Source organism: Xenopus laevis, chromosome 6S, assembly GCF_017654675.1.
Source record: "Xenopus laevis strain J_2021 chromosome 6S, Xenopus_laevis_v10.1, whole genome shotgun sequence".
NCBI lineage: Eukaryota > Metazoa > Chordata > Amphibia > Anura > Pipidae > Xenopus > Xenopus laevis.
The window spans coordinates 43,234,115-43,259,255 of record NC_054382.1 but is presented as its reverse complement, the minus strand read 5'-3'; the positions used below and the strand labels follow the sequence as shown (position 1 = coordinate 43,259,255).

At 37.5% G+C, this 25,141-nt stretch overlaps 1 long non-coding RNA gene across 1 annotated transcript in view; it reads left to right on the top strand.

Annotated features, from left to right (window-relative positions):
- The first annotated feature begins 7,987 nt into the window (after positions 1 to 7,987).
- Positions 7,988 to 25,141, top strand: part of LOC121395032 — a 31,754-nt gene continuing 14,600 nt past the window's right edge. The window contains exon 1 of the long non-coding RNA XR_005962193.1: positions 7,988 to 8,612. This is a non-coding gene — a long non-coding RNA (uncharacterized LOC121395032). The remainder of the gene's footprint in view (positions 8,613 to 25,141) is intronic.

The window sequence follows — 25,141 nt, the reverse complement described above, 5'->3', positions numbered from 1 at the left end:
TTGAAGCTATTTTTTGCCTTCATGGTTTTTGGGTGTTTTGGGGTGTTTGATGCTGGTTTTCGCTCAAATTCAAGTTTTTCACATGCCAATTACAAAAAGTTTCACAATTCAAGCATCAAATCAAGAAAGCTGCATGATTCTAATTGTCTCAAATTTTTGTTGTACTGATTTTTTTTGAAAATAATAACAGGTTTCTGGATAAGGGATCCCATACCTGTACTTGTATACCAATACCATATTATTGTTCAATGGTTTTAATTAAAACAGTCGTGTTGCTTCATTTGAGCCATTAAATTTAAGATTTCCACAGATGAAAAATCCATCTAAATTCTCTGTAAGTTGGTCCCTATTGCCTCCTCTGATGCGTTTATTATCCTTTTCCACTGCCCACACATGCCCTTGTGATCGCTAACATGTTATTCTTAAATCGCCTAGCTACCAAGCTTTTGTGATTACTATTAATATGCTATATCCTGATTAATTTCCTTTCAATACTACAACATTCTTACCCACAATCTCTCCTATTTTTGTCTTTCGATTTTCATTCTCTTTTTTAAAACAGAAAATGGGAGTAAAAAATCACCAATTGTTTTACAGGTACTTAAGACTTAAATGCAGTGATTAGCATTTAGATTTTATATAATTTTATTTTTATTATAGAATGACTGTTAGTGCATTTACTTTGAGTTAGATTTCTCCAACAAATTTCCATAACAGCTAAAAACCTGCTAAATATCACTCTGCATGTTCTCCCAAATAAAAGATTACCCCACATGTATGAGTGAACATAAAGGTATGGGCACCAAATGCACCAAAACCAGGGCAGTAAAATCAGACTAAAAACTAAAAAACTGCACTTGGGAGTGTAGCATCCACCGTTTTAGTAGTTAACACCCCTTTAGCTGTGAAATTCCTCCAACAAGCTGTATATTTCTTGAAAGTGCAGACCTACAGATATTTGGAGGCACCATCCTTCTTGTCCTACATGCAGAATTCTCAACGCCTTTCTTCATAGAATTCCTCAGTTTTTGTAGATTGCCTAAAAAATGGATTCAAAGTTGGGGCTTTGACCAAAAGTTCTACAATATGCAATGAGAACATGCTAAATATCAATCTGTAGTTTCTACTGAATAAAACAATACCCCATATGTATTAGTGCAAGTAAAAATGTGGCCACCGGGCATCACAAAACTGCATAATACATCATTTTGGAGGCTATGCTCTATGTGCACGCTTTGCAGATTTTTTATCTAAATATCCCCCTTTTACCTGGAAAGACAAGCAAACACACTTTTTCAGAGCAAAGCCATATTAGAGTGCTATCCTTGCTTTCATATATGTTGAGTTTGGGGCGCAATTCTTTGCTGAAAAATGAAGGGATACAGATAATGGGATAGATTTCTTCCCAAGATCCCACATTGACTAATTATATTATCACAAATTGTAATCTACTCACCTTTTTTTGCTTTGTGGAGCACCTTTGGAGCTTTTACTTCAGTCTGCACTGTTGTGTATTCTCAGGTAAAACTGATTTTTTTTCTTACTATGCTATAACACTAAATACAAAAGCTATGCCACACTTATTGAGATGTTTGCCTGCAAAATTTCTTAAGACTATAAAAGGAATAGAAATAAGTATGGTCAAATATAGTCTGCAGCCTTTGGGTCGGGGCACACAGGCAGATTGGGGGAGATAGTCACCCGGCGACAAATCTCCTCTTCTTCGGGATGACTAATCTCACCGAACTGCCTCCCCTGCCTTACCGCCGGCTAAAATATAAATCGCCGGTGGAATGGCAATAGGATCGATTCATTTTCCGAAGTTGCCCAAAGTTGTGTCACGACCACCAAGCGACTAAATCGCCCCGAATCTGCTTATCTGCCCCAACCCTAATGATGCAAAAAAAGCAAAAATAATCATGGCCTACACAAAATACAAATACAATAAGCCAGCACACCACAGTTTGCTCAGTAATGCAACTGTGTGTGATTAATTTCAAAACACGGCTGAAAACATAACCCGGGGTAGCGAGGGCACTTTGGGCAATATAACCTTGTATCTTATCTTACACCCCTTTTGCAGCACACCTTGTAGGCTTTCTGGGGTAATCTTTTACAAGGTGTGGGTGGAATCTTATCAATAAAGTGCTTTACCATCAATCTGGCAACATAATCGCTAGCAGGCATCTCAGGAATCTCAGCACCACCAAACAACAGGGCAGAGAGTATTTGCAGCTGGAATTTGTAATAAGATAATTTTGGGCCTGGTGCTGCGGTCTTATACACCACATAGGAATTTCTAAGGGCTATCTGAATCATGTATACTGCTGTTTTTTTATACCAGGCTTTTGTTTTCCATTGGCATTATAATAATGTTGGATTTGGTCAGCCCTATCAACGCCACCCATATATTTACTGTATTCCTTGCTACAGCGAGGCTTATTTGTAGGGGGCCAACCGGGTCTCTGTTCTGCAATAACTGACTCATCGTGGAGTGTTGTCAGCATGAATACATTTTTGGTATCAAAATATTTCATGTCCAGGAGCTCATCATTTCGTAGGGCATAACAATCTCCACGTTTTAACTTTTTGTCCAACAGATCCTTGGGCAACCCTTTTCGCTTAGGATTTATGGTGCCACAGGCTGAAAACAATATAGGACTCTGAAAAGGGGAATGCTAGTGTAGAAATTATCCACATCTAAGTGGTAACCTCGGCCCAATAGTGGAGTGATGAGCTCCCATACTATTTTGCCACTGACAGTCAAGTCAGGGAGACAACCAGGGGGGTCGAGCTGAGAGTCTTATCCTTCATAAATCATAAATTGACTGGTGTACCCCGAGCTGCTTTCGCAGAGTTTATAAAATTTGATCCCATAGGGGGCACGCTTGGAGGCCCCCACGCAGGCACTCCTCCAGCTGCAACATCGTCCCTATTGCCCTCTTCCGGCACATCTTCCTCATACCTTTCCTGCAGAGCCGTTCCGTCGCTAAAATCAGCGCCAGGCAGCTCCTTCTCCATCCCCAACAGCAGGCACGCACAGACGTGCTTGCTGTTTGGGGTCATGCTGCAACCAATCGGGTCGGCGGGAGAGACCTGCCTCTGCTCGTTGCCAGGGGCCTTCCTGAGTGCGCAAATGCAGGGGCAGACCTGCTAAATCTGCTGATGCGCACATAGGACTCCTACTGCTAAAGAACGTAGCCTGCACTTGCCTGCAAGCACGTATAGGTGTTAAACCTGCAAAGTCCCTATGCCTGCTCCAATTGTTTATGGCTTTTTCCCTGGGCTTCCACCACACCCACTACCAAGTATGAAACTTACTCCCGTTACAGCGGCTTCCCGATGTGAACGTTACAACAGTGTTGTTAAACCATAGCTAAGTATGGGGAGATATAACCTAAGTGTCTTTCCACACCCTCTTGCAACTGAGCTGCCATGCCTTGACCACATTTGTCATCATAGCAGTAAGGTTAGTGGGGAATGAAGCCTTTCTATATATCAGGTTGCGTAACCCCTCGAGTGACCCTATTATTTGGGCTTTTAACAGTGTCACCTAGTCTTCCAGAGTTGGGTTTTGCCACCACCTCAAGGGTGTTAATTGAGCAGCTAGGAAGTATTCAAGCATATCAGGGGCTGCCAATCCACCGTCTGTTAGTTTGGATGTCAAGGCATTATATTTTACCCTTGTTGGCCCAGCGGACCAATAGAGTTTGTTTAGCTGTTTTCTAAGCAATTTCAAAAAGTGGCTGGGAGCCATACTGGTGATTGTCAATACAGGTATAAGAACTTAGGAAGGTACTTCATTTTAAACAGATTTATTCTACCAATTAATGACAATGGAAGCTTGAGCCATTTCTCAATGGTTTTTTGGAGCAATTTCATAAGCGGATCAATGTTGAGTTCCTTGAATCTCTCCGCGTGTGTCAACCCTAACCAGTGGAAGAGAGGAATCTATCACTTCAGTGGACTGGGGGCAGGGCAGCCATCAGGGGGGACAAGGGGGAGAGTTGTAGGGGGCCCCGAGGGTAAGGGGGGCCAGCCACGCCGCACTTTTTTGATTAGCCGGGCCCCCATGCTTTCTTAGAGCTGCTGACTTCGGGAAGGCAGGGCGGGAGCACAAGGGGTGGTATCTTCTGTCCATTACTTCCCCTTATTGATCACTGAGTTTAAGTCCCGGTTAAGCTGCTCAGGGATTGGATAGCTGAGGTTTGAACTTCTCCTCCAGCTCATCCAATCACCATGCAGCTTTACCAAGACTTGAAATTCTGTGACCAATAAGGGAAGAAAATGCTGTCACTGGAAGAAGATGCAGCCACCTGTGCTCCCCTCCTCCCTTCTGTAGTTGGCAGCTCACTGACAGCAGGTGGGCCACACTAATGAAGTGCAACATGGCAGGGCCCTGGGCACCAATTTTTTTTTAAACTTCTGGGGGGGGCAAGTTTTTTTACATGGGCGTTTAAGGGGGGCCCTGGTTGCCAATTTTCTTATAACGTGGGGGGGCCCTAGCCACCAACATTTTTAATGGGGGGCCCTGACCACAAATGTTTTTTTCAATGGGGGGCCCTAACCACCAATTTTTTTTTTATTAACATGTGGGAACCATAGCAACCAATGTTTTTTTTTAGTGTGTGGTGGACCTGTGGGGTGGGGAGGGTGAACCTGTAGGTAGGGCTTGTGGTGGGCGAAGCCCAGGAAATGTTTTCATATGGGGCCCTACGATTTCTGATGGCGGCCCTGCCTGGGGGTCTAGCTCCAATAATGAGGATTTGGCCCAATTAATCCTGAGACCCGAGTAAAGTGTATGGTCGTCGATAAGCTGCAGGGCCAGTCTAAGTGAAGGGCCTGGGTCATTTAGGTAGAGTAGAGTGTCATCTGCGAAAAGGGAGATCTTTTCCCTAAGGCCGCCTAGTTCAAACCTTCAGATCTCTTCATTACCCCTGATTAAACATGCTAGAGGTTCCATGGCCAACGCAAATAGACCTGGTAACAGGGCGCAACCCTGCCTGGTCCCCCTAGTTAGGGCAATTGGAGCGGACAGCTGAAGATTTGTTAAAATTTTGACCCTGGGACTTTTGTACATCGCTTGTAGCTATGTCAGACAGTTCTTTCTAAAGCCAAACCTTTTCAGAGTTTCCCATAAGTAGGTCCACTCCACCAAGTCAAATGCCATCTAGTTGTCAAGAGACTCTGGTGCCAGGGTGTCGTGGGCCACAATCCTGTTTGTATATAACCTTCTAATATTAAGTTCAGCCACTTTATGTGGCATAAACCCCACTTGGTCCACTAGAGATGTGATTTCAAGGTTTAAACGTCTTGCCAATACCTTCGCTAATATTTTTGAATCTGAATTAATAAGTGATATACAGTAGGACGTTAGGAGGAGTGAGACATGGGGTTCTTGCCTGGTTTTAAAATAGATTATTGTGGCTTCCGCGAATTAAGGCGGGAGTGACCTAGAGGTTAGGGCATGATTAAAAACCTCTATGAGATGCAAGGCTAGGGTGGCAGCATAGGTCGAATACCAGGTGTTAGGAAGTCCATCAGGGAGTTTTGCCAGAGGGCAATGCAGCTATGGCCGCCAGGACATCCTGCTCCTGTATTGGCATATCTAGGAAAACTCTATATTCTATGGGGAGGTTAGGAAGATCTAGTTGCTGAAGATAGCTTTTAATATCTGTAGGGTTTTTTTTAAGTCTAGAGGTATATAGAGCCTGATAATAGTCTGCCAGACTTTGGTTGATTTCGGTTGGGTTAGTCATAAGCGTATTATCATCTTGTTGGAGTGCATGGATAGCTGTTATAGTTTGGTCCTCTCTAGCCAGAAAGGCCAGCATCTTACCATTTTTGTCTCCCTTTTCATATAAAGCAAATTTAAACTTTGGTTTATTAATGATACCAGTGAATTATCACATATTAATAGTGGTCTTTTTTAGTACTTATTCTGTGATTATGCACCATATGTTGTCAATACAACTCAAGCAGTAGTGCACGGAGTGGAGCACCAAAATTGTCTTAGTTGGTAAATGCACTCTCAAAATGAAGAAGTACCAAGCCCTTTGCTATACAAACACCCACTAAATAGGTTGGCAAAGAAAACAACACAAATTCACAATTAAAATACTGTTGGCATATTGAATTGTCAGTATCAATAATAAGAAAAACACATGTATAATTCAGGGACTGTTTAAACGGCATTGGTCTGAAAGACTTGAGTGGATTAATAAATCAAGAAAGAGAGGTAATATCAGGCTAGGGTTTTTTTCAATGGGTTAGCACTTTCTAACTAATCATGGGGCCTGTCTGCCATATAAGCAATAATGGGCCTAGTACATTTTTCTCTTCACGCAATCAACAGGTGGGGAAACTCCATGAGTGTAGTATTTCCTCCATCAATTCTGTCCCGTACATTACTGCACAATGTAAATTACTATAAATATTTTATAAACAACAAGAAGCTAAAATAAACTTCAAGTTCCTTACTGGAATTATCTGATTTATTTAGTCTATCCAGGTAGCAATAGAAAGAGAGCAATTTAAAGTTGAAAAGGAGGACTCGTTGCCAAAATTTTAAGTAGAAACCCCCTTAAAAAAGATCAAGGGCAAATACTAATAATATCACATTGTTTGAGAATCTACAGATGCAAAAAATTACCTAAAGGTTTAAGTAATCTTCACAGTAAAACATCTTTATTCTCAAGAAGTTTAATTCAGTTTGGAGAAGCTAATAAAAGAAGGATTATTATTTACCATCATTATATTTTGCATGCAGCACATTTCTTTTTTAGATTTTAGATTATTAATTTATGGGTCAGGAACCAAATATAGGTTCCCATGCCATTTTGAGTGGGTCACCATAATGCTTCCTTCCATAATAGAAAATTGGAAGCAGACAGGAAAACAAACCATTTTGGTTTCTAATTCTCCAACTTTATTTGCACCCTCCAAGAGAAAAGAGTCATAAAAACCTAATGGAATTGTAATAGTCAACTCTAATTACGTGGGGGGGGGGCTACTGGAGGCCTTCAAAGGGTTGTTCAACTTGAGTTAACTTTTAGTATGATGTAGAGCAGTGATCCCCAACCAGTAGCTTGTGAGCAATATGTTGCTCTCCAACCCATTGAATGTCGCTCTCAGTGGCCTCAAAGCAGGTGCTTATTGTTGAATTCCAGGCTTGGAGACAAGTTTTGGTTTCATAAAAACCAGGTGCACTGCAAACAGATCCTCAATGTAGGTTGACAATTCGCATAGGGGCTACCAAATGGCCAATCACAGCACTTTTTGGCACCCCAAGAACATTTTTCATGCTTGTGTTGCTCCCCAACTCCTTTTAACTTCTAAATGTTGCTCACGGTTCAAAAGGTTGGGGATCCGTGATGTAGAGTGATACTCTGAGACAATTTGCAATTTTGATATTGGTGGTTTTTGAATTATGTAGCTTTTTATTCAGAAGCTTTCCGGTTTGCAATATCAACAACCCGGTTGCTAGGGCCCAAATTTCAACCATGCATTCATTTGAATAAGGGACTGGAATATGAATAGGAGAGGCACCGAACAGGATAAAAAGTAATGAAATGAGCATTTGTTTTTTAGATCGGGTCATAGACCCCAATTTAAAATCTACAAAGAGTAAAATCATTAAAAAAAACTATGAAGGCAAATTGAAAAGTTGCTTAGAATTGCCCATTCCATAACATACTAAAAGTCAACTGAAAGGTGAACCAAGTTCTTGGGCTACAACTCGTTGCACATACCTGTTACATATGGACAGAACAAAGCTAGGGAGGGGAATAACTATTGAAGATGGCACTCTGAAACTAAGAGCTGTTCTATTGACTGCAGGCCCGGACTGGCAATCTGTGGGTTCTGGCAAATGCCAGAGTGACTGCTGTAAGGTGCCATAGAATGTGACTATTTAGTGGGCTGGTAAGAGCTGTTTGGGCCTCTCAGTACTAAGGATGTAAGGGCCTATTTTGCATTCCAGTCCAGTCCTGATTGACAGTAACCAACACATGGCCACTAACAGGCGCCAGCTTTCCCACGCACCAGTTTCAGCAGCGCAACCACGCACACGCAGCAAGGGAGAAGGACAAGAATTTCTGCAGGGTAACATATAGGCGCTGCTGCTGCTGTAGAAGACGCGAGAAAATACATCAAACAAGTGTTGCGGACGGCTTCCCTCGGAGTAGAGGCTCCCCTAACAGACAGCAGCATCCCCAGACGCCACGCCTAAACATCTTCTCCCTTGTAGCCTCTGTACTACGCGGCGGATTCACTCACAAGCACCATTGCTTTAGGAATGAACCACCGAGTTTTCCTGCTTATGGGGAAGTAACTGTCATGTGAGCGTTTCCTATAGGCTGGACTCACATACCAGAACATGTATGGCTCCGCCCCTTTACCCCCTCTGCGTCTGACAGATGGCCGGGTCCACAGTCTTACAAATTCCCCCTCCCACGTGCTGCTTGAGCTGTGTGCCTGGGTGTAGCAAGCGCATGGGAAGCATCCTCCTCATCATCTTTGCCTCTAGGTTCTTCCTCACTGAGTCCTCTGCAGCGCCTTCCTGCGTACATACTACTTGGACTTCCCACTCTCCTACCTTGGACTGGCCAGAGGTGAGCGTTTAGAGCAGTGGCACTGATATACAGTATAGCTTGCACATTCCCTTCTGTCTCTTTTGTTCCTGAATGTCTAAAAATGACTGCAGCATCATAGCTAATTACACCTTGGCTTTTGCAATTAACCTCTTTCCTTCTGCTGCATGACTTGGCACACATGGAGGAAGCTGCAGTATATGGTTATGCCTTTTAATTCTAACTTCTACTCAAAATAAATGTCAGACACATATGAGTCAGGGAAAATAGCTGCATGTAAAGCAGAAATTCCATTTAATTATATACATAAACACTATGCCAGCTATGAACTCTCTGCCTTGACAGACATTTTCCCAAATACATTATTATTGTGTTTGTTGTGGGTAAAAAATACACCATGTCACAATTAGCTCAGGAGATCATTAACTCTATCTTCCTTCCTAATTGGCGATTTAATTGCAATGTCTCTCCTTATATTGTCACACCGCAGAAACAATACTGCCGAGAGGGAGCATTAGGAAATGCAATGCCAGCACTGACTTTGATTTAAGGGATGAAAAGGATACATAAAATGCTGCGTTATCTTAATATAAATTCCCTCAATTTAGTAAACTATAATCATTTTTTTTTTTAAATAAACGACTTGTTAATTTTAACAGAGCGTCTATATATCCTACAAACTGCATGTAGAAAAACGTTATCAAAATGTTAGGGAATGAAGCACATAAGTGGCATCGTCATACATTGCATCCCAATTCACAGGCTACAGGGATGTGGCTGAAGAGAAGATGGTTGGGCGTGTCAGAAAGAGACACTGAAGAAGAGCTGGGAATTTGGCAGCAGTACTGTCTGGCTAAATGTCTGCTGATGACTGTGGAATTAAAGATGGTGTAGGCAAGGGAGGGAGACTTTCATCTGTCACTCACTGGTACCTGTAAAGGGACATGCAAACTACTCACATGGCACATTCTACATGATGACTGTTAATTAGCATTTATTTATAAAGCACCAGCATATTCCACAGCACTGTACAATAGAATGGTTAGATGGATAAATACATCGAAGGTACGAATAACATAGAAGTCCTGATCGATACAAGAGGACCATGTTTAAAAGAGATTACACGGAGAAACTTGTATATACATATTTGTTTATTCATAGAGACAGTTAAATAGACAGATGCACTGTGAGTCACAATTCTTTAGGATCATGATCTAGGAGTCTGTTTTGCGGGAACAAAAGAAGTAGACTTGATTTTTGTTCATATTAAAAGCAAATGTTTCTTCAGTTATACTTTGAGCATGTGTAAAATAGATTTGGGTTGCTGCTGTAAAGTTAAGCGTATAGTTGTTATTATTATTATAATGTAATAATAAACACGTCTTGGTGTTGATGAGATTACATATACTGTATGTGGTGAAATATTGCTTATTCATTTCCCAGTTATTCGAATGCCCGTGGGATCTGCTATAATGTCTGGCATTGTGATTATAAATCTGGTTCATGAGCTCATGAGAAAAGTTAGGTCACAAATTGAGTTATATTTTATGTATGCAAATTCTAAATAAGTTATAAATTGAACAACATATCTATAGTTTCCCAATTATTACAGTATTGCGACAACACATTCATGTTCAGAATTCTGATGCACATTCATCAGAACTGTGTACAGAGTCGTGTATCTAAAATGAGGCCTAACTAGCCCTTGACAAGGTGCAGCCCCAGAAATAATGCAAACACAACTCTTCAGATTCTGTAATTTAAGTTAACATGAGATATTACTATCATAAAGACAAACAGTCAATGTATCTTTAAAAACCTTAATCATGAATTGAGATTTGTCCTAATAGCTAAAGATTATTTGTGGGACACGCTTCAGTGTTGCTATAGCTGGGAATTATTCTTAGTGTACAGTAAATTTCTTATGAGAATGTTCCAGAATAGCACCGCCTTATGTGTATGCTAATGAATATGCGTAGTGCGTTGTGCATTGGAAGACTCTAGAATAGACAAACGAATGATGTGAATAAATAATTGGTTTTTAACTGTGGACTGCTTTATGTTAAGCAAGCCTGGAAAACAATATGCTAGTTAAGTAGTCAAGGTTAATTTAAAGTTGCCAAGTGGTATTAATTTTATCTGGGGTTGTATACTGTATATTGGTTAGTGAACTGCTATTTGATATTTCAATGGACATTTAACCAGAGGGTTAGTGTGACCTTCACATAACTGTCAAGAGTCAAGCAACTGCATTCTGATATTGTGTGAGATACCAATATGGCGGCCATATCTTTGCCTAAAAAAAATTACAATTTTAAATCTATATCATGATCAATCAAACATCCATAATAATTAATACATGAGTATATTAACATGTCCACTTCTTATAATAAATATAGTGTAATTCTTTATCAATTTGTACAATGTTATGATCTGCTGTGAGCCACTCCCTGTTTTTCATAGCACTTCCATAGACTTAGATAACCCTAATTTGTACTTTCAAAAGATCATTCACTTATTTTTAATAAAATGTAGCCATTAAATTCATTATTTTAAATGCAGTAGTTAAAAATTTTAAAAATACACAAGGGATGAAATCTTTACTGTTTTATGCATGAAGGGTCCATATTGCTCTTTAGGCGATGTAAATATATATATATCGGCTTTACTAAAAATAGCAAGACCAGGCAGTGATAATTTTGTGCAATAAAATCCTTGATACAAGGAACTTGAGGCCTGCCCACTTACCAGCCTGTTAAGATGAAAAGTATTTACACATTATTGTAAATAATATTTTTTAATAATGTTTATACGTGGAATCTATGGATTGTTACTAATCTTCGTAACAGTATTTTGGATTTATAGTTGTCAGATTAGATAAAAGGCAAAGAGTCATTAGCCGTTGAATAGTGGTGTAATGTATAAGTGCAATTGCCTTTTGGCAGAATTTGGTGAAATGTTATCTTTCTCTTTAATTTACTGCTTTAGCTACATGTGTAGAATTACCATTATAATAGTTGTCTACTACTGTACCATTATTTTAAATTATGATTACTGATGAGTTATAGAAAATTTACATACCTGCCTGGTCATTTTGAATACATACAAATAAATATGGCCTATTTTATTTAAGTAATTTTGTTCTGACCTGTTTTTGCTACCAGTGTGGCATCATTATCCACAAAACTAATGTTAGTCCATAAATCAGTAAATCCCATTTGTTACTTTTGTGAAATTGCTTTTCTCTGCTATCAGTTTTAAAAGCATATTGGATCACAGAAGGTGCGATTTACAGTAATCTATTCACTGATTAAATCAGTATGTCACCACAAGCATGTTTATTTCATTTCATTTTGTCATATCTAAAGTTTTTTAAAATGTTGTAAAATATGTTGTGTTATAACAATAGATACCACCTTGGTTTTAATTATGAAACAATTTGATTTTCCTTGATATTCAGCTCATTAAAAATGACAGGTTCCTTTCAAGGTATTCATTGCAAGGCTATCATTTTTTTAACGCAGTAAACTTTATATTGACATATATGAAAGCATAATTGAGTTTGTCTACTGCTGTATTCAGTGCAGATGATAAGGGTGTGGGTGAGTTCTCTACACGTCTTTTCATGCTACGTCAGCATGGAGTTCTGCTTACAAACGCAATACATGAGAAAGGATTTACAGTACATGCATAGCATGGCTAAATGCTGTGATGCCCTAAATCTTCTCTGAGAATTGTAGGGCACACACCTAGTTTAACTCTTGACTTTAGAGTCATATTTATCAACACAAAGTGGCACAATTGTTGATCAAAAACTATATCTCTTGAGGAAAATTAATCTAAGGAAAACAGTGTAGTAATAAATGCACATCTACTCAGGGAAATAGGGCACAGAAAACCAATTCTTATATTTGTATGCTTTGTAGGACATTTTCTACTTTCCTTTACCTTTCCTTGTGTTTTTTTTATATTGGAAACCTTATGTAGTTTTTATTTCCCACATGGTTTATCATAAATATTTCTAATTTTATCTTCATAGTTTTTTAAGTTTCATACCTTCATCTCCATGTTCTTCTTTTCCTTTGTTAGCCCTCATTATCCGATATACAAAAGTGCAGAACAGATAAGCTTTTAATTTGCGATTCACAATTGGTTCACCTTAAAAATAATATGTATGCCATTGGACTTTGTACAGACTATATATACTGCCAAGGTTATATGGGGTGGTAAATCTGAAAGGCTTAAATAATATACATTGGACATCCAATGACTGGAAGAACATTATTAGCAGAATTAATTTTCTCGAGGGGTTATGGGTTGTGATGATTGTGAATTATATTGTCTTTCTTATGCTATTTCCAATTCTTTACACTGGTAACTTTGGTCTGGGCAACTTAACGTGTTGACTTGTTGACTTTTTTCTCATATTAATGTCAATAGTCATCTAAGTTGAGAATATCATCCTGTGTTTCTTATGTAGAATTCAGTTTGTCTAGATACATTAAGAGGTTAATGCATCTTGGTGGATTTACAACTGTTGTCATTTGTCTTTAAAAAGATTTGAAAGACTTAGCAAATAGTGGCATTCATTTTATTTATGCATTTGCCTGGATACATAACAGACAGGTCTATATCTGCAGTCATGTGTTCCCTAAACATGCATTTCAGTATAAAATGATTATTAGAAATGACATAATTCAAGTTCAAAAATGTACATTTTCATTAAAATATAGTTATCTCAATAAATGCACAGAATTATCTGGGTTATACTGGGCTTACACATCTTGGTTTATCTATTCCTGCAGCCTCAAGCTAAAGGTTTGATGAATTGTTCTGTAATAGATAGTTACTAGATAATGGTTGCCCTGAATTGTATCTGTTATTTTCAGTTTATCTAATGAACTAAAAATCCTATATATCTTTTTAGCTAGCACATGTTACTAATTCACATTTTGCCTATAAACAGGGTCCTCCAGCTAAGCTTTTTGCACTAAAAGTTTATATTATTATGGCAATTTTATGTCCATATATTAATCTAAGCCAACCCCCACAATAAAAGACAGTTTTCTACATTTTTAGCAAAGAAAAGAAGCAGTCTTTGCAGCCATTAGGGTGGGGCTCAATGCAGTATTCAACTGTATGCTTTTGTGTGATAAAAGTACGGCAGCATAAGAGTTTTTAAGCGCCGACATCACGGTGCTCAGACAGTTTTCTATGCCGTTTTTTTTCTCCCTTCATTGTGCTATGGTTCATTTGCATTGCTAGCTTTAAAACATGCTTCTGTATTTTTCAGTCATTCATTTCATTCGTGCAACAAGTGGAAGCTTCTAATGATGGCAAAAAATTGTAAGGCTGCTGAAATTACATTCTTTAGGTGCTCTGATTTCATTATTGTATTTTGCCCAAATAAATCTAAACATCTTGTATAAAATATTTATTAAACTGATTTATTGTTTTGAAGTACACACATTTGTGCAAGTACAATAAACAAAAATACTTACATATTTTCTGTAAAAATAGATTACGAATTTTAATTTAGTGTAGTTTTATCCATTCTGCCAAAAATCATTTTCAGGGTTAAATTTTCCTTGAAGAAATAAGAAAAGCTTCATAAATTATTTTTAACATTATACAATAGCCTGACTTAAAAACATACTATATTATTTATTTTAACATCTCATCTGTAAAAATACAAGATTAAAAATAAAGGCTTGGGGTGTGATAAAAGCAGAGTTGTATTATTCAAAATGGATTTGGAAATCTCACTTTTGTTTAGATTAGCCATTATTATCTCACTGGTTAATTTTGCTTGTATTACTATATTGTAGTGTGGAACGTGTTTGTTCAAGAGCCTTAAACCAGCATTTAAGACGTATCTTTACCTTTAAGAAGGTTTCTTTCAACTTTTCTAATGGGTTTATACAAACACTTATCATTGCAGAGAAACCACCCACACCTAGATCCATATAAGGTTTCCACACTTCTGAGTTAAATTTGATTTAAATTTAAGAAAAATCATTCTTGTATTATAAAGACAAGAAAGTGCAATAGATTTAAAATGTCCACTTTTTTTTTTAAACTGATAAATTACAATATCATAGACTTTGTAACATTTTCAGGTGCTCTGTGTTCTAGATTGAACAACCATTTCATTTTAGCTTGTCACATAAATGAAACATTTTAATTACTTGTTACTTCATTCACACAATATTAAGGAAGGCTGATGTGTCAGTTAAAGACTGAACATTTTATATTTTGTGCACTTTAATTATCGACATATATAGTAGTCATTGTAGTAAAGCCTGAACTACACGAAGGAAGGTATTTTAGTTAATGTGTTAACAACATGCTTATATATTAGTTGCAGCTGGAATTTAGTTGGGTATTATTCTGTGAATTTTAACCATTAATATTTGTAGAGTTCAATGCAGATATTGCATAAAAAATACAATTTCTTAATAACTTAAAACTAATAATTTAACAAAAATATAATTTTTTTTAATTCATTTGAAAGAGAATTTACAGAATAAACGAATGCTCTCAAAAGATTCTCATATGAGAACCTGAATATATACATATTAAAAAGGCACAGACTTAATTTTATAGCCCAGGTAATCTGCTTCAGCACATCTTTTTCTACTCGATTCACAGATTAACATAATGGGACATTTCTTAGTGATCAAGCTGGACAATAATATTTTTGTTAATCCATGTTAAAAGTGCAACCTCCTATCCAATATAATAAAACATGTTTGTATATTCTGATTACGTAAACTCTGTTTGAATTTATATTTTACAGCCCTATATACATATCTGCATTTTTGTAGTCCCAATGTGCCTTGTCGTAGGATCTCCTGCATCTTCTCTATATATAGAATGTTTCTGTCAGAATATTAATATTCTGTGAAGCAGATATGGCGCTAAGAGAATACATCTCTGAATTAATCATATGCATTGTGAAATGATAAGCTGTACAGCTTTATTGTGAGGTTTTCAGAGGTTAAATCACGTTGGAGCTGAAACACCTCAGCTGGGCGTGGTATAGAGAAAAATGTCTTTGTTCCTCCATTAGGGTTTCCAGTTGTTAACATATTGTGTTGCAGAGCCTATGTCTTTCATGGCGTTTTTAAATCTGCAAAATGAATACAGTGGATATAAAACACATTTTTATAATGCATCCTATTAATGAAAATGAAAGCCTAACTCTTTGTTCCTGCTCAGCATCTTGTACAGCTATCTCTTAAATGGATAGTATTTTCAGTTATCTTTATATAGCTGGGGGGAGACTTTTGATTTTTTTAAGTCTACATGATTTAATGATTTATAAATTGAAAAAAATAAACTTTTTTGACAGTAAAACATGTTAGTGAGGGAGAAATAACCTGGGCAAGATACAGGCCTGTTTTATCATTATAGGGCTTACTGAATTTTTCAATTTAGCATTATAACGATGGGTAGGGCTAGGATGAATTTTGATTTCAGCACAGCAGTAAAGTGTAGCAAGTCAATCATGCTTCAATGCAGGGATATCGAATGCTTGCTACAAACAGCAATCATATATTACGTTTTTGTTCATGCACTGTGTTGCATATATAATTAAGAAATGCAACTGTTGTGGTTGTTCTGCAGATGTAGGCTGAAGAGATGTGTATGCATATAACTGTATCCCTGATGTGCAGTATTTCTCGTGCTGCCAGGGCTGGGGCTTAGAATCCAGTAGTGCTTCACATAACACTAGCAAGTGTCATGATGCTGAGCGGAAGGTTCTGTATCTCACAAGTCTAGCTGCATTGCAAACAGTCCTGCACTCTGCAAGGATTTAGCATCAACCCTTCATTCCCTGAGAGGACACAAAAAAATTCCTTTCAGCTTTGTTACCTCCTGTAGAGAGCTAATTTTCCAGCAGTCAGGCTCAATCTGGATAAATAATTACAAAGAAAGAAAGAGAGAGATGATCACACCAGCGATATCTGTAATTTATTAAATGAGACCAAATCCTCATATTTTAGATATCGTAGCTATTTCTTTGTGTTCTGTAGCCCCAAGCATATTCACAACTGGAGATCAGACACTCAGCGTTGCTCAAGCGTCAGTCGAAAAGGCTCAAACACCAGAGAAGGGCTGAATCATTATCTATACTGGAATGTTTGCAAAACCTGAATATTGCATAAATAATGTAAAAAAAAAAAAAGAGTTTTTGACCTGCAGCTCTAAGGAAAAGGCCTTTGACTATATAGTAAATGTGTCCTATAAAGGAAATCTCTTTAAAGGCCTTGCACATATAATATGATATAAAACAATTTGCAGATATTGTAATGTATCAGGCTATATGTATTACAGTGTGTAGGAAGATACACTGAGTGAATGATTAGACACAATCTGTGCATATATTATAAATTGCCATTGTTTAGACATCAGGGGCGGGCCATATTTACAAAATAAAGGAACATTCCCTGAGGTTATTATGGCTAAAAATGATGTCTTTTAAACCAAACCCTGATCTGTCAAGCAGTGGCAGTATAGTAAATAGCTTAAAACAAAATTATATACCTTGTGGCTGCCAGAATTAATTGTGCATTGGTACACAAGGAGTTAAAATGACCAATAGCAGCACATTGGTCACTGGCAGTGGATAACAATATAAGTTTAGTAGAGCACATACACATGCACACAGGGGTGATCCTGGCCCCTCCGCTGCCTGCTGCTGCCCCCCCATCCCCGGAAATTCACTCTTAAAGTACCAGCATTTTTGCTGCCCCTGGTACCCAGTGGGGTGCTGCTGCCTCATTGGCGGAGCACCCCTACATGCACACAGCATCAACATTTCTACACACACACACTCTCTAACATTATTTACATCCTTGAGTATATAGTACATGAACATACATATAAATTATGTTTATTGTTTCTTTTAATAAAAAATGTGCTTTCAGTTCTTCTGGGAGATGCTCAGCTGTGAAATAGGTGGTGCATATATTCATCTTTGTGCATGTGTAATTCGCAGGGGCACCAGAAAATGAAAGGAAACAAAGCAGTATGGGAGTATTAGCAAACAATGGCACTTGTCTGACCTGTAGGCAAGTCTTGTGCTTTGTAGCTAAACACTGCAATGTAAGGGTTAAATAGAGATGCAATTCATCCCAACAGTACCTGAACAATACCACAAAGGGATCAGATAAAAATAGGGTATGGTTTGGTCCTCAGATACATAGCGCTTTTGATTGCTCTGCACCTACCAGTTCTGAACAACCCCTGGGGGAATTCCTCAGTTCATAATTTGAAGATGTGATGGGGAAGAAGAAAGCAGCATCCCTAAGAACCTTCAGCAGTATTCATTTGTTCGCTCTCTTTTGCCTTGTGGTGAAATGCAGATACAGTATCAGCAGCCTGGGAATGTGTCGTGTGTTCAAGCCTCCCACAACAATCTGCTGGAAGGATTCACCATTCTTACACTCCTGCTTGCTTGGATCTAGCCAGTTGCAAAAGCAGATTTTTTTTCAACTTCTTATCAGTCCTTTGCATGCTATAAGGAATACTGCTGCAGCATTTTCACATGACTGCCGTTTAAAATAAAGGATCTTATTCTTCACTCTCCAGCAATCTCCTCCATATTTTTTTGCTTCAAAATGCTATACGTTAAGATGATGCCTTATGGTAAGGAGTCTTTGTCTGCTTCTTTGCTTTAATGCAGATGTTTGCTGGCTTGCATTGATTTCTTATTGGCTGAGAAATCTATATGGTGGGGGATGGAAATATTTCCTTTTCAGCCCTGTTACTAAGTACTCACATTAAAATATATATGCATGTAAGTGCGTGTTTATGCATCTTTTTTTTTTTTTTTTTTTTTTTAAATCAGTCTGAATATATACAGAGAAAAAGGTCAGTACTGATGTGATGGAGCTATTAACATGTATTAATAATGCAAACTGGGTAAGTAGATGGTGCTGGTCCTCCCCCCTCCCCCCAAATCTTATGGGGAGATCTGACTGTAAAACAGATGTGCACAGAATCTTCTTGTGTCTGGCAGCAGATAGTGTATAAAGGTTTATTTTATGACACAGACTGTAGGCTTTACTGTTTGCTTGATATAACATTTGCATCTCATTATCGTGGCAATGTTAGAATAAAGCTATAATGCAGAGAAAGCTCTCCAGGGAGCAATAATATGTCTTCCCCAATTACCCAGTACTCCTCCTGTCCATTTGGGGTGTTACATTGTTAAGGTTTAAAATTAATTTATGTACTTTGCATTTTTCTCTTTTGGGTGATATTCTTCATTTTTATGTAAGTGATTGTATTAGAAAAATGTAGGGAAAGAAATGTCTTTATTTTACTGCATGAATAGAAAGGGTGTGGGAAGTGTTTTTCAAACTTGCTTTAATATTTGCATGAAAAGTGATATACTTTATTGTCAAGGAACCAGATTTACTCCTGATTTACAGTACATTGGTTTAACCAGAGTTCTCCCTTCTATATCTTGATGTGGATGTGTGTTCTTATTAGCTGTTGGCTTTCTTTAACTAAGGGAGAGGCATATATAGAAAGTACATTTATTATGCTGAGTAAAAAAGCAGTGTAAAATAAATCTTTAATTGTCAAATAAATTTATCAAGGTGTGTTTTAATTTTATGCCATGCAAATGCCAGATTTGCTGCTGGTATTTTACACTGCTTCCTTTGTAAGAAAGTTCCGGCAGAAGTTGCTCAGAGAAAAAGCTACACCATTTTATATTTTCTAGTGGTATGTGTTTGGTTTTCTTACTTTTATATTTCCAGTCTTTCTGTGGTCCATATAGTTTATTTAGTTGGATATTGTGTCAGATAGGCGCATAATGTTATGATGTGAAAGCACTTGTGGGCCAATTGCAGAGCAGTGCCAAAATAAATTTAGCCAGTCATTATACTGCCCCTGTGCTGGTAAAGTGACTTACACCTCTTCAGAAATCAAACTGTACCAAACATTTTTGCTTTTGTTTTGGGCTTCTGTACCAGCCCAAGGCAATCACTGCCCTTTATCAGGGAAGATCTGTGCATTTGAAGTAGCTCCCCATCTTTTCTGCTATTTATTGCACATGCTCTGTGCTGTCACCGGGCTTAGGGGCTGACTCACAATATACAGTGCACATAGAATATAAATGACACAATATAAGGCTGATTATTAATTAATATAGATAATTGCTACACGGCAGCACAGAAACCAGTGCAACTAGCATGATAATTCAATTATCAGCCTTATAGCATCAGCTTATATTACAGGCAAACCTCCTTTTCTGCTTGATAATTTGCAATGACCTCTAAATTTAGCTTCTCAACAGCTGCTCAAAGCCCACTGAGCATGTGAGTGTCACAGACACTTTCCAAGATGGTGACCCCTTTGGATAAGTTTGAAGTCCTGGATCATTGATGCTATTGAGAAGCTGAAACTTTAGGCTGGTGCAATAAGTTCAGTATATAAAACATGGCATTTTTAGCCATATTCATTTTTAGGGTTTAGTTCTCTTTAAAATGTACAGTAACACCAAAATGTTAAGTAATTAAAATAAGGGGGCATATTTATCAAAGATTGAGTGACTTCAAATTAATTTGAATGTTATCTTATTTAAGAAAAAACTGGAATGTCTTTTATACATAAATATAATATATTACCGACCCAAAAACTCGAATCGAATTTGACAGAACTTGATACAAGTTTTTTCTCTGATAAAAACTCGAATGTCAGGAAGTCTATTAACATCTTCAAATGGGTCACTGGACCTCTGCCATTGACTTCTTCATGAACTCAGCAGGTTTTAGGTGGTGTACTATCGAATTTGAGTTGTTCCCAGGGTCGAAGTATAATAAATCTCGAATTTGAGTTTGGAGTATTCCCAAATTTTTGGGAGTTTTGACCAAAAAACAAACTCGAAAATTATTCTTCAAATTTACCTTACGAACCTTAATAAATCTGCCCCGTAATATACTGCTTCACTGCACAAGTACAACTGGTGTGTTTGCTTTAGAAACACTGCAATATATATATTATATATAATATATAAACAAGCTGCTGTGTAGCCATGGGGACAGCCATTTAAAGCACGTTACATAGCAGATAACAGATGCAGATGTAGAATCCCACTGTATTCTATTACAGAGCGTATCCATTATCTCCTAAGTAGCATGTGCCTTTTCTTCTTTTTAAGCTTGGATTTCTGCCCCCACGTCTACATAGTAACCTATTTATATGAACCATAATAGTCTTTCTAAAGCAAACACATAACTTTTACCAATGTATTACTTTAAAACGCTTTTATTTTTTGGTGCTACTGCTCATTTTAACTCGTTACACACCATTGGTTAAACATTTCAGTATTTGCATGTTCTGTTGCTTTACATTCAGATGTTCAAACTGCTTCAAAGATTGTTTTTGGTATCCAGAATGTAAAAATAGACATAAAGAGATCACTTTTTTTTCCCCCGCGATGTGCTTTAGTGTTAAAAAAAAACCTTTTAAAAATTCTGCTGCGCAGAGAATCGCAGCGGAGCTCCCGGTCGACATCTTCCATGATTTTCGTGTAGTCTTCAGGGGCTCTTCGTGTCTCAAAGCCTGCTGGGACATGCATAGTTGGGCCAAATCGGTTTCAGTGGCACATGCGCAATGACACAAAGATTACACGAAGATCCGGAAGATGGTGACCAGGAGCTCTGCTGTGCTTCTCTGCATGTAAGGTCAGAATTTTTGAATGGCTTTTTTAACACTAAAGCACATCGCGGGGGGAAAAAAAGTGATCTCTTTATGTCTATTTTTACATTCTGGATACCAGAAGCAATCTTTGAAGCAGTTTGAACATCTGAATGTAAAGCAACAGAACATGCAAATAGTGAAATGTCTAACCAATGGTGTGTAATGAGTTAAAATGAGCAGTAGCACCAAAAAATAAAAGCGTTTTAAAGTAATACATTTGTAAAAGTTATGTGTTTGCTTTACAGACTATTATGGTTCATATAAATAGGTTACTATGTAGCCGTGGGGGCAGACATTCAAGCTTAAAAAGGAGAAAGGTTGAGGGGAGTGGGACAATGTCTGCAAGATGGGGGGGGGGGGGTTTAGTTCTACTTTAAACTGCCAAAACACATAAAAAGCCAGACAGGAAAAAGAAGACAGATATCAGAAAAAGGCACAGGCCATTCATTCACTTGTGTCATAGTAACTGCCATTTAAAATCTATTATGAGCATAAGTACCCAATAGGCCTCATAAGCCCTATCTAATCTATTGCACTTCGCCTGGTCTGAGGTGGTGAAGGCAAGTCTGGAGCAATAGGTAACGTTCAGTAAAATCCGCAAGTTATTGAATTAGCATAGCTACGTCCCTTTGCCATAACGCAACTTCGCCTGGAATAAGGGTGCGAAGTATCGCTAGAGTAGGTCCACTTCGCGAATTTACGAATCTAGCGAATTTATGAAATTACTTCACGCTGACGAATTTCCGCTAGAGTTAGCCACCTCGCCCTTTACTAAATTTGCCCCTAAAAGTTCCTAAATATGCTCTGACTTTTTTGGGAAAGGGGCCTTTCCAGAATACGTAGGGGCACATTTACTATGGGTCGAATATCGAGGGTTAATTAACCCTCGATATACGACCATCGAAGTAAAATCCTTCTACTTCGAATATCGAAGTCAAAGGATTTACCGCATTTACTTCGATCGAAGGAAAAATCGAACGATTCGATGGATTTCAAACCATTTTCCTTCGATCAGAAATTACTTAGAAAGCTTATGGGGAAGGTCCCCATGGGCTAACATTGGTGCTCGGTAGGTTTTAGGTGACGAAGTAGGTAGTCGAAGTTTTTTCTAAAGAGACAGTACTTTGACTATCGAATAGTCAAACGATTTTTAGTTCGAATCCTTTACTCGAGCTTAGTAAATGTGCCCCGTAGTGTAATATTGTATTCTATGGTTTGGGATCCATTATTCGGAAACCTGTTATCCAGAAAATTCCAAATAAGGGGATCATCATCTTCCAAAAATTCAATTTTAATCAAATAAGTCTAATTTTATCTGTAATAATAAAATAGTTAATTGTGCTTTGCTCTAACTAAGATATAATTAATCACCATTTAATGCATAACAATATTATTGGGCTTATATAATGTTTAAATGGTAAACTTACGGTATGGAGATCCAAAATTACGGAAAGATCCCTTATTTGGTAAAACCTAGGTCTCAAGAATTATTGATAATAGGTCCCATACCTGTATAATATATAATATTGTGAAGTGTAGTATAATATTGGCTTTGATAGAAGAAAATGGTAAATGATTTCTGAATCATTGTTTCTTGCCTTCATGATCTTCGAGGGTTTTGGGCTAGTTTTCGTTGATAGTCCAAAAGTCCAGTTTTTCGGATGACAACTTGAAAAAAGTTGCATGATTCGAGCATCAAATTGAAAAAGTTAACAACTTGAAGTTGTACACGGACCGAGTCCGTACGTGGGACTGGGTGAGCGCTCTATCCAAAATCCCAACGTTCCACTCTGGTCACGTGGTAGTCACGAAACGCGTTGAGCCATGCGCTCCCCTGCCATGTACATCTGGACTTTGTGATTTTAATCAAGTTTGATCAATAAAGGAATACATTTTATAGTTCTTTTCACATAGTGACTCCATCCAAAGAAGAATCCAACGTATGCACCTTCAGTACAGTAAATTGAAAAAGTTGCATGATTCAATTTGACGCACAATTTTGTTGTGCTTTTTTCTGCACCAACCTTTTCGTAAATTATTCACATTTGGGAGTTTGGTCAAATTTTTTTAGAGTTTTATTAAATATCACCCTTAAACATTTTTTAACTTCCTGATAAGGTGCAGACAAGGTAAGAAATTTATAACTGACTTAATTTTAAATTCCAATCACTAATTGCACTTCACTTTTAAACAGGCACATCTTGGCACATTAATGCCTCATTAATGTATAAATATTAATAATTAATACAATGAGTGATGAACTGAACCCTTAATTTGTATATTTTTAGGCAATGAAGTACATTAGTTTGCATCTTTAAATTTGAGTTTAATCCCCTAAAAAATGTTTACATTTAAATCTATGGTGCATTATAGACTTTTTGGGTAAAGATATGGTAAAGCTAAGCACTGTGGATTTGTCTGAATCTTGGCAAAAATGCAAGATGAATGAATTAGTTTCATGCAGTATAGCATCTATTGGATCTGTTATATACTGTATCTTCGCCGCATATGTATAGAGCTATAAGTACTGAAAATTAGCCCCTCTTTATAAATGGGATACATGTTATCTTAAATTAAGGCAAGTTAGATCTCACTACCACTCATGCATTATTTAATTTCTTCTTTTTAGGACTACATGGCAATATATATTTAAATCCTGCACTTCGCCTTGTTTCCATTCATATATTATTGGTTACCATTGTGCCAGTGCGCTAACTTTTATTTAGCTTTGACCTTCTGAAGAACAATTTCGCCCCAGTTATTTCACCCTGGCATCTGGCCCAGATAAATGGGTAGCAGAGTGTAAATACTGAACCACGTCCTCCTGTTTTATTTAGCTAAGGTTGAAAGATTCATTTGTCATATTCTGCATTCATTATATTGAATATCTACATCTTAGCAAACCCAGCTGATATGATTTGACCTAATACTGTCAAAAAGAATAGTGTTGGAAATGTTTGGATGAAATACTCTGTGAATGGATTTGTGCTGAGCTGCTGGAAATATATGAAATATGCAATTATGAAAATGTATGGGTCACAAAACTGATTTAGAGTTGTACACTATATCTTGATATTTTAGAAGGCCTTTCCTATTAAGCCTAATGGTGTGCATTGACCAAGGGTCTTTTATTCCAGGCTGTTGGTTACATACTGTATGTTTCATCTACACATTAGGGGGCAGATTTATCAAGGGTCCAATTTCAAAGTGTAAAAAACTTCGAAATTCAACCATCGAATGGCATTACTTCGATAAAAAAGTAGAACTTTTTTACTTCGAATCGAAGTCGAATTTAGGCCTATTCGATGGTCGAAGTAAGCCAAAAATTAGTTTGAAATTCGAAGCTTTTAAATTCGAAAATTCACTTCGACCCTTAGTAAATGTGCTCCTAGGTCTTTTTTTTTTATAAAGCTTCTTTTTACACAACCTATTAATGAGTATAACGCACATTACTTGGTGTGAAGTGGTTATAAATCAATGGTTAAAAATTGGATTAAAATACACATAAATACGTTTGTTTTAATGTTCTACTAAAGTTTTATTAAGTTCCTTTGCAATTTCACTAACTATATCAGTTTTCTAGACTCACAATACTTTGTTCCCATACACTTCAGTGTCTTTCACAAGTTTATTGAGGTGTAACATTTTGGCATAAATTCCTGCATAAGTATATATGGAAGTTACACTAACAGGAAGCATGCAATTATTTAAAGGACAACAGCTTCATAAATATATGACACATTTTAAGAGGTCAAGCACTCCCACTCACAGAATAGCTAGTAACCCAGGTGCTATCTTACTCTGATTTCTTAGTCCTCTTTAGACAGATG